This window comes from Mycteria americana, chromosome 1 (genome assembly GCF_035582795.1).
Source record: "Mycteria americana isolate JAX WOST 10 ecotype Jacksonville Zoo and Gardens chromosome 1, USCA_MyAme_1.0, whole genome shotgun sequence".
NCBI lineage: Eukaryota > Metazoa > Chordata > Aves > Ciconiiformes > Ciconiidae > Mycteria > Mycteria americana.
In genome coordinates, this window is record NC_134365.1 from 221,819,440 (window position 1) to 221,824,097 (window position 4,658).

A 4,658-nucleotide genomic window follows, 5' to 3' on the forward strand; every position below is an offset into this window, starting at 1 on the left:
GGTCACCCCGCTCATCCCAGTCACCCCGCTCATCCCGGTCATCCCAGCCATCCCGCTTGTCCCAGTCATCCCGCTCATCCTGCTCATCCCACTTGTCCCTCTCATCCCTCTCATCCCGCTCATCCCTCTCATCCCGCTCATGCCACTCGTCCCACTCGTCCCATTCATCCCGCTCATCCCACCCATCCCACCCATCCCGCTCTTCCCACCCATCCCACTCATCCTGCTTGTCCCGCTCATCCCATTCATCCCACTCGTCCCACTCATCCCACTCGGATGAGTGGGATGCAACTTGTCCCATTCATCCCGCTCATCCCACTCGTCCCACTCATCCCGCTCGTCCCACTCATCCCGTTCATCCTGCTCGTCCTGCTCGTCCCACCCATCCTGCTCGTCCCGCTCGTCCCACCCATCCCACTCATCCCGCTCATCCTGCTCATCCCGCTTGTCCCACTCATCCCACCCATCCCACTCGTCCTGCTCATCCCACCCATCCCACCCACCCGGCTCGTCCCACCCATCCCACCCATCCTGCTCTTCCCACCCATCCCACCCATCCCACCCATCCCACCCACCCCGCTCGCTGCCCGCAGCCCCTCGCCCCCGCTGCGTTTCGCCCGCTGCCCCTCGCCCCGCGTCGCTCGGCCCTGGGGACGCCGCGGCGCCGCGGCCGGGGCTCCGCACCCTTTTGCTGCCAGGACGCAGCCCCGCTCCTGGGCAAGCAGCCAGCGCGCGGCCGGGGCCACCACCCCGGCCACGTCTCCTTTATTGCCATAAATAGTATTCCCCGGTGGCCTCGGGCCGATCCCGCCGCAGGCTCGGCCCGGCTGGGGCCCCGCTGTCAGCTCTGTTTGCTGCTTTTATTTAATGACCCCACTCGGGAGCTGAAGCGGCGAGTCCCCGCGGGCGCCCAGGGCGCTGGGAGAGCTCGGTGCCACGCAAGGCACGGGGCGGGGGGCACGGCTTTCCCCGCACCCCCCCCCCCAATTCCTCCTCCTGATGGGGAAGGGGGTCCCTCCTCCAGCGGGATGGGGGGGGGGGCAGGATCCATCCCCCCCGCACCCCCAAACCAGGCAGGGAGCACCCCCGAGTGCCAGCGGCACTGGCACTCTCTCCGCAGCCGGGGACCCGGGCTGCACCCCTGCCAGGGAGCTAATTAAGGGGCTAATTAGCCTCCCGAAGCCGGGCGCTGGCACGGTGAGCCCAGCTTGCTTCACCGGCCCTTGGGACGCTGCGGTTGGCAGCGAGGGGACGGGGTGTCCGTCCCCCCCCCCCGTCTCGCTCCTGGCACTCTGCACCACAGGTCCCAATCCAGGCACCACCCCAGTTTGGGGGCTGTAGTTGGGAGCTGGGGGGGGTGCGGGGGGGTTCTCCGGAGCCGTCCCCGGCTCCCACGGACGCGTGGCTGGGCCAGAGCGTTTGGATGAGGCCGTGCTGGCACACGCGTCCCTGGCACCGTGGGATGCTCCAGCGCCCGGCGGGGAGACGAAGCCATGGGCCACCGCATCGCCGTCACTGGGGATGTCCCCGGGACCCGGGGAGCTGGGCTCACCGCAGCCCCGGACCTGCACCCACCGGGGCAGGGGACCAAAACACTTCCCGGGAGAGGCTTCCCCGTCCGCCGCTGCCAGTGCCTGCTCCGCATCCCAGCTTCCCGGAGGGCAAGGCAATAATAACGCTTCCCAGGGTGGGGGGACGGGCGGAGGGTTAATGAACATCAGCGAAGCGGGGGGAAGCGTGGAGCGATTGCATTTCCCTCGTCCCGAGGTCTTTGTGCCGAGCGGCTCCGCAGGAAAAGGCTGCATGGACACGGGATGCCTGGAGACGGGCGCTGGGGGGGATCTGGGGGCAGGCAGCGGCTCCTGGTACCCATCCAGAGCTGGGGACGCGGGACGTGGCACGGCGCTGGCCGTCACCGACACCCCCAGGAGCGGAGGATGCCGCTCCGGCAGAGCGGGGTAGAGGAGGGGAGCAGAGCCCTGTCCCCGCGCTGGTCCCCGCGGTGCAGACGGCAGCCGTGGCCCCGTGGGACCATCAAACTGGGACCAGTGTCACCTTTGCTCTGGCCTGGAAGGCTGGGGACGCTGGTCTTGCTCTGCCAGACCCCCGAACCGACTGGCCATTGCCGAACCGACTGGACGTGCCATTGCCGATCCCCCTGGGTGCCCCATGGGACCGCGGTGCCGGCAGGGATGTTTGCCGGCTCCCGCTCGGCTGGCACGCCAGCATCCCCCGGCGCGGCGCAACGCCAGAGCCGTATCTGCCTCAATATTTCCCGGCGGAGCCACCGGGTGATTAATGAAGCCATTCATCTCATTAGAGTAAGCAATTTGTCTTTGCTCCGACACCAGGGCACGGCGCGGCCCCGCGTGGCACAAACCCCCGCGGCTTCGGCAAAGCCAAAGCTCACCGCAGCCCAGCCGGCCGGACCGGGGCTGCTCTCCTCCCCGTGGAAAACGGCACCCTACTTTCCCCCTATTTTTTCCCCCCCTTTTTCCTTTCGGAGAGCGGTGGCGGCATCCCGTACCCAGCCATGCAAGGGTGGGGACCCCCGGCACGGCCCCCCGACTCGTCCCAGTCCCCCCCAGGCTCCGACGGACCCTGCCAGGATGGAAAAGCATCTTTTCCAGCGGAGGGAATTCACCGGCATTGAAAACATGGCTTTTTTTCGGGGAGGGATGGCCAGGCGCTGGGTGGGGATTTCTGGGACAGATCCGTCCCCCTGCTCAGCCCCGCCGGCCGCGGCAGCTGGATTCGGCTCCCCCGGCCCTTCCCCGGCCTCTCTGGATGTTTATGGAATAGAGAAATCCCATCCTGACCGGCTTCCTCTCCGGAAAGGCTCCTCTCACGCCTGCCACGGGGAGGGAGGGAGACTGGGGGGGGGGGGGGGGGTCCCCCCGCATCCCCCCCCCCCCAGCACCCACGCTGCCCGTCATCACGCCTCGGGCCTTGCGCCCATTCCCCTGACCTCGCTCCTGGGCGACGGACGGAGGGGGTTTTTCCCCCGTGGGGGAGCTCAGGGTGATGCTCCCCTGCCCAGACCCCCCCCCTCCCCCCCCAGGGTGAGGAGGAGCCCCCCCGGAGCGGGCAGAGGCCGGATCCAGTGCAGCGAGGTACCTGCTGGGATGCTCAGCCCCCTACGGGGGTACCAAGGGGAAACTGAGGCACGGAAAGGGAAGCGGCGGTACCCTTGCCGCGTCCTTCCCCGTGCCGTCCCCGCGGGGACAGCAGCCCCTGCTCGCTGCAGGGCCGAGGAACCTCACGGAAATGAATCATCTCCCAGCTGAGCTTCCAGCCCGGCTGTGCCGTAAAAGCCGCAAGTCAATTATTCGACCGACACGACCCTTCGAGCTCGGAGGCGTCCGTCTCCCCGCGAGCCTTCGGAGTCCGGCTCCTGCCCCTCCCGCGAGACTTTATCCACCCGGGAACGCGAGGGAAATGATCCCAATTAATTCTGTAAGTGGATTAGTGCGTTAGCCCCCGCGTGAGCGATCGCCTTGGGGATGAGGCCGGACATCGCTCCGTCTGGACGACTTCACTCCCCGACCTGGGGCACCCAAATCAAATTAGAGCATCCGAGACGCCGAGTACGCAGATCTCCGTGCCCACGGGCGTCGCATCCCCCCCACGCCCCCGTACCCACGTCCCGCGGGCATCGCCCCCACCCAAGGGCAGACGCTGCCCGCTGCGCTTGCCGAGCCGCCGGCTCGGGACGCAAAGGGACGGGGACGCTTGAGAGCGCGGCGTACAGCGAGGAGGGGGCTGGGGCAGGGGACAGCCCCCCCATCACCCCCTTTATTGCCTTGCCCTAAGCCCTCCCCGGCAGCAGACGGGGTGCGAGCTGGCAGCCCTGCAGCCGGCAGAGCCCGGGTGTAGCCGGGACCCCCCTGCCAGCCCCCAGCCCCTCTCACAGCAGCCCCCGTTGCCTCTTGCAGGGTGCTTGCAGGCGTCGAGGACCGAGGAGCCTCTCCCAGAACCTGCCGCTCGTCGGGGCATCCCCCGCAGAGCAGAGCCCCCGGCGAGGAGGACGACCACGTCCGCCTGCCCGGGCTGGGCAGGGCACAGCCGGTTCTTGCCCGCTGGCAGAGCCGCACACCGGGCAGGCACCGGGAGCCCGGTGAGGGTGGTCGCCCCATCGGGGTCCCGCAGAGCCAGGGGCTGGGGGTTTGCCTCCCTCCCACCTCGGATTCATCCCGTCGGATGCATTTTTAGCCCGTGCTGGCTCAGCCGCAGCCGCCAGCCTCTGGATCTTGTTACGCTCTCCCGTCTGACAGGCAAAAAGCAAAATCACATTTGTACTCCTGCCGCCGCTCGCTGCCATCTGGGAGGCAGCCTGCCTCCGCCAGCACAGCCCCTCACCGGTCCCCGTGTCCCCAGCCTGGGGACACCCGGGTGCCTGGGTCACCTTCCCTGGCCGGGGCAGCCCCAGGGGCTCCCTGCCTGCCCCCAAACCCGCAGGCAGCGGGTCGGTGCCCGCAGGCAGGGACACCCACATCCTCTCCGTGCCACAGCTCTGGCTTTCCCCATCACTTTCCCCTCCCAGGGCACTTTCTCCCCTCCCGCCTCCTCTTCGCAGAGGAAGGTGCTGGTCCAGGACCCCCTTCTGCCCCCACCGACGGCACCCAGGGTTGTCTCCCAGGGCACGGGGACAGACGTCC